Raw genomic sequence first — 6,382 nt, 5'->3', positions numbered from 1 at the left:
TTAAGAATACCTCAGACTACACCCCTCCCAGAACTATCTCACCAAGCTGTAGTGAATGGCTTTGCATCAAAAGTTGGCTACAGGGGCACCTGGGTGGCTCCGTGGATTAAAGCCTCTGCTTTCAGCTCAGGTCATGATCCCAGGCTCCTGGGATTGAGCCCCACATCAGGCTCTCTGCCTGGCGGGGAGCCTGCTTCCTCTTCTCTCTCTGCCTGCCTCTCTGCCTACTTGTGATCTGTCAAATAAATAAATAAAATCTTAAAAAAAAAAAAGTTGGCTACAAAAGCCGTCGAGATCAAGGGCTATTTATCACAGAAACAGCACTAAAAGCATTAGCCGCCAGCTGCAAGGGTCCTCCACATAAAGCCTCCCATGAGAAATAACGTAGTCAGCACTGCTACCCACTTACTTACCTAATGTCTCTTTCACTTTCCCCTACTAATAAAATCTCACTTTTAGGCAAAACAGCAATGTGCCTACTGAAGTACCTGCTTTTCCAGACTTCCTGACACCTCAGTGATGCCATTTTGGCTAATCCGATGTAACCAGCAGCAGGTCTCCTGTTTCTTTTTCTTTTTTCTTTTTTTAGATTTTTATTTATTTCACAGAGAGAGATCGATCACAAGCAGGCAGAGAAGCAGGCAGAGAGAGGGAGGAAGGGAAGCAGGCTCCCTGCTGAGCAGTGAGCCTGACTCGATGGAGAGCTGGAGCCCAGGACCCTGAGATCATGACCTGAGCTGAAGGCAGAGGCTTTAACCCACTGAGCCACCCAGATGCCCCTCCTGTAACTTCTGAGAAAGCTTTTGCTTTTCCAATAGAAGCAGACAGATGCAACTGGAGCCTATAATCTTCTTCCTCAAAAAGAGATGAGTCACCTTCAGCTGTGACAGTCATCTTGTGACCGTGAGGCCATGAGCATGGAGACAAAAACCAGCTCTCTAAAGAACAGTTCAGTAGCCACAGCAACACTAGCCAACGGGCCACTGCCAGACTTCCTTTGTGGAAAAACACACAGACCCTTTTCTTGTCTAAGCCATTATTATTTGTAGGACTGTTCGTGACTTGTGACTGAACAAATCATTGAGAGAGGAAATCAACAGTTACAACAGATATCTCATGGAATTAAAAAAAAGAGGTTTATGTTAAGCCTTTAATATAATAACCAACTGGACAACAAACAATGCTCAAACTATGTGTGGGGAAGCTGTGTGCGTTAAATCTTCATCTTTCCATAGCAGGAAGTCAAGGGCTGATGTATCAAGTTGAAAAGCCAAGAAACACTGTAAACACCATAAGAATATTATTTAGAGATATGGAGGTAAATACCCCAAAATATAGAAACAGAGGCACCTGAAGACATTTGCTTCTGGGAGCAGAATTGAGAGTGAGAAAAGCTGCTTTCCTTTGTAGCCTCTGTAATACTTGATTTTCTGACTCAAGAGGTTTTTGTTTTAGTTTTTTTTTAATTACTTGGAGTAAAAAGCTCTATGAGATTATTTTTTTTTCTTGGCAATAAATTGTAACTTCTTCAGGAAATCATATGCTTTCTCCTTTCTTATGTAGAATAATAAGAAGGTTTTAAGGAGTACCTCCTGCTTCTCATAAGAATTAGATAATACTTTGATTTTATTTGTAATTGAAAAGTAAACTTAACATCCAATTTTAGAATGTGCTGTTCAAAACCAGCAACAGACTAAGTTTGAAAATCACTGACTGCACTGTGGTAAAAACTGGCACAGCTGAATTTCACCTACAAATACATTGTTTGGCTTCATGTGTTTTCTTCCTTCTTCCTTTTTTTTTTTTTTTTTTTTCGAGAGAGAGAAAGAGCACACGCAAGTGGGTAGGGGAAGAGCAGATGGAGATGGGGAGAGAGAATCTTAAGTAGAGCCCAACTCGGGGCTGGATCTCAGGACCCTGACATCATAACCTGAGCCGAAATCAAGAGCCGGACACAACCAAGCCACTGAGGCGCCTGGGTGGTTAAGTCGGTTAAGCACCCAACTCCCAATTTCAGCTCAGATCATGATCTTGGGGTCCTGGGATCAAGGCCCACACCTGGCTTTGTCCCTAGTGGGGAATCTGCTTGAGGATTCTCTCCTTCTCCCTCTGCCCCTCCCCCTGCTCTCTAGCTCTCTCTCTAAAATAAATAAATCTTTTTAAAAAATAAATTTAATATTTAAGCATTAAAAGATGAGATTTCATGTAAACATCTAGGCTTTTCATTTCTCTTGAAAAATGGAAAAACTCGGGAACAGAGGGACCGTACTCCTGAGTGGCAACAACTATCTGGAAATGAGAAGCTTCTAGTCTCTTGGATGGTGTGTGGACTCTCCCAGTTGGTAGTTTTCACCTGGTCAGCTCCACCTCTCTGGTCCCACCCACACTACAGGATAAGGAATCCAATGTCTCTTCTTGTAAACAGAAACAGCATGGAACAATGCAAAGTATAGCTTATCAGCTGTGCCACCAGTAAGTCAAAGCAGGCTGGTAAGCCATGTTGTGGAAACAAATTAACCAGGTAATCAAATGGCTTTACACACCAGAAGTTTCTTTCTCACCTGCACTGTATGTCCCACAGGAATAGGCAAGGGGATTCTGCTCTACAAGTCACTCTGGGACTCAGGCTGGCAGAGGTTCTGCCATCTTGAGCACCATTGGTTGCCACGGAAGGGGAGGAAAGATTAGAGACTTCCCCTTCTTCACCCAGAAATTACACTGGTCACTTTCACTCAGATTTCATGGCCATAACTACTCATGGAGGCTCAGTTAATTAAGAGAGCTGGGAAATGTAGAACAAATGAGATACTTAGTAAGCATTACTATCTCTACCACATGCAACCTTCAGTAAATTATTTTACTTATCTCACAGGGCACCTAGGTGGCGCAGTTGGTTAAGCGTACCATTCCTGATTTCGGCACAAGTCATGGATCTCAGGCCCCATGGGAATAAGTCCCTTGTCGGGCTCCTTGCTCCGTCAGGAATCTGCTTCTCTCTCTCTCCCCCCGTCTCACTCTGTCCCGCCACCTGCTCACATGCACTCTCTTCTCTCTCTCTAAAATAAATAAATCCTTTTTAAAAATTTATTTTACTGGGACGCCTGGGTGGCTCAGTTGGTTAAGCAGCTGCCTTCAGCTCAGGTCATGATCCCAGCATCCTGGGATCGAGTCCCACATCCGGTTCCTTGCTTCGCAGGGAGCCTGCTTCTTCCTCTGCCTCTGCCTGCCACTCTGTCTGCCTGTGCTCACTCTCGCTCCTCTCTCTCTGACAAATAAATAAATAAAATCTTTAAAAAAAATTTTATTTTACTTATCTCGGTTCTAGTTAGGCATTTGTAACATGAGGCAATTAATGGTCTTTCCTCCCTCTTGAGGTTACAAGGTGAATCAAATTAGATCACACATGTTGGCAAGGATGCAGAGAGAGGGAAACCCTCCTGCGCTGCTGTTAGGAATGCAAAATGGCACAGCCATGCCGGAAAACAGCGTGGAAGTTTCTCAAAAACTTAAAAACAGAACTGTTCTACAACCCAGTAGGTCCCAGGGACCCAAAGGACACAAAAATACTGATTTAAAGGAGCACACACATCTCGATGGTCACAGCAGCTTTACCAGCAATAGCCAAATTATGGGAAGAGCCCAATGCCTGTCAGCTGATGAATGGATAAAGAAGATGTGGTGTATAAATACCATAATGTCACTCGGCCATAAAGAAGAATGAAATCTTGCTATTTGCAAGCCAGAGTGTTATTATGCTGAGTGAAATGCAGGGAAAAACAAATACCACATGATTTCACTCATATGTGGAATTTAAGAAACAAAACAGATGAACCCAGGGGAAGGAGAGAAAGAGAGAGAGAGAGACAGAAGCAAACAATAAGAGACTCTTAAAGACAGAGAACAGACTGAGGGCTGATGAAGCGGGTGGGCGGGGTACAGGTTAAATGGGTGATGGACATGAAGGAGGGCACTTGGGAGAAGCATTGGGTGTTGTAAGTGATGAACCACCCAATTCTACACCTGAAACCAATTTTACCATATATGTTAGCTAGAATTTAAATAAAAAATTGAAATTAAAAAGAAAAAAAGCGATCATACATACGGAAGAATCTTGATGAGCTCTAAAGTTATACAAATTCAAAAGGATCAGAGTCCCTACGCTATGGTGGAACATGCTATCAGCCCTACACACGCGCGCACACACACACACACGCGCGCGCTATGCATTTCACAGGTGTGGTCCCAGAACACATACTCCGGGAGCTGTAAAATGCAACGTTGCTTTCATTCTAATGGCACCATGCAGCCAGTTCACCTATGCTCCAGACGGACCCAGGGAACAGAAAAGAGAAAATAATGCTCACTGCCCTCCTCGGTGCCCCCCACATAACCTTTCAGTCTCGATGAATGATTAAAGCAGACGTGGCAGACTGTACTTCCCAAAGAAGGCTCACAGTCTCTCCCGGCCCACGTAATCCTGTTTGTAATGTAGTCCTAACAGTCCCCCCATCAAGCTTGGGTCCACCATGTACCCTTCCCTTGAACTCAGAGAGACCTTGGCAACCACGTCAGCCACCAGAGAAGAGCTGAGGTGATGTTAAGTGGATACTCAGACGAGTCATAAAAACACCATGTGCTTCTCCTGCTCTCTAGGGAAGCGCACTCTGAGAATCCAGCTGCCAGGTTGTGAAGAGGCCAAAAAAAGCCGACAAAGGGACTACAGAAAGACAGCACAAATGTAAGGTGTTCTTAGGGGCGCCTGGGCGGCTCAGGCAGTTAAGCATCCACCTTCGCCTCAGGTCATGATCCCAGGGTCCTGGGATGGAGCCCCAGACTGGGCTCTCTCTTCCGCAGGGGGCCTGTTTCTCCCTCTCCCTCTGCCTGCCGCTCTGCCTACTTGTGATCCCTCTTGCTTGCCATCAAATAAATAAATAAAATCTTTTAGGAAAAAAAATGTAGTGTTCCAACAACAACAACGTAGCAAAGGTCCTAGCTGCCTGCCAACACAACCCTCCAGACCTGTGGCTAAAGAAACCCCCAGAGTTTCCTGCCCAATGAGTAAAGACAGGGCTACAGCCGAACCCCAGACACTGTATAGCAGAGAAAAGCTGTCCCACCAGGCCACTTCCAAATTCCTGTCCCACAACATGTGTAAGCATTAACAAAGACTGTTACACCACTAAATTTTTATGCAGCAACGGCATCCGGAACCGCTAAACTCATCGGCACCAATAACAGTACCTTAATGACCACACATAGAAAACGACAACTACGTTTTTCCTGAATTATTACATCCTAAATGCTGTACTAACAGAAGCAATTGTGGGGGCTGCTAAAAATATACTGTACTGGTAAGAATTCCATTAGGTTACAGCAAAAGAAAAGCCAAAATAGTAACACTTGAACAAGAGAAAAATTTGTTTCTCACCTAGAAATTTGGACAGGCAGCTCAGGGCTGCTATCCCTGTCAGGGAGAACGCAATCTCTACCTTATTTCTGCTATTCATAAACAGGTTTCCATCCCACAGCCCTAGATGGCTGCTCAGGCTCCATTGATCACACGCCTACATTTCAGCTAGCAGGAAGGACAAAAGGGGATGGGATGGGTAGACCCCTCTTTATTATGTTTTTTCAAGATTGATTAATTGATTGATTTGAGAAAGAGAGAGTGGGAGGGGGCAGAGGAGAGAGAGAAACTCAAGCAGACGCCCTGCTGAGTGCAGAGCCCCAGGCAGGGCTCTCTCAGGACCCTGAGATCATGATGTGAGCCGAAATCAGGAGTCGGAGGCTTTTTAACCCCCAATGCCCCTCTTTTTAAGACAACTTCCTGCAAGTGCATCCACTGGCCAGAACGCAGTCACAGGGCCACATCAAGATGCAGGAAAATCTGAGGAAAGCTGTATGTTGCCATGTCCCTGCTAAGAAGCAGGAAATGGGCAGAAGGGGAAAATGGGACTTTGGGAAGTAAGTGGTAGATTCTGCACATGCATACTCCAAAATACAATTCCTATTTGGCTTAGGATTACAGGTTCAAATCATGACGCAGCTCTCAGAAACCATACCAATGTGGCCCCTGTCAGACGTCAGACTCTCAGCTCTAGAGCTTTCTGATTCAACACACGTCTTTACGCAGTATCCACTTTCCTCACCAGACGACTATAAGCAAAATGGCAAATAAACACTTAATAAATTAATGATTCCTAAGAAAGCAAAAGACATTCAGAGACAAATACTTCCTCTAAAAATCATAAATATCCTGGTGGGTCTTCCTGTCATCTGTGTTTCCTTGGACAAGGCACTCGATAAAACCTAAAATCCCGTTCCATCAGCTGTAAACAGGTATCAAGCATTACTGGTTTGTCGTCAGGATGGAAGGAGATTA

This window comes from Mustela nigripes, chromosome 16, assembly GCF_022355385.1.
Source record: "Mustela nigripes isolate SB6536 chromosome 16, MUSNIG.SB6536, whole genome shotgun sequence".
NCBI classification, from domain to species: Eukaryota; Metazoa; Chordata; class Mammalia; order Carnivora; family Mustelidae; genus Mustela; species Mustela nigripes.
The sequence above is the reverse complement of the archived record's forward strand: the minus strand, read 5'-3'. Positions refer to the sequence as shown.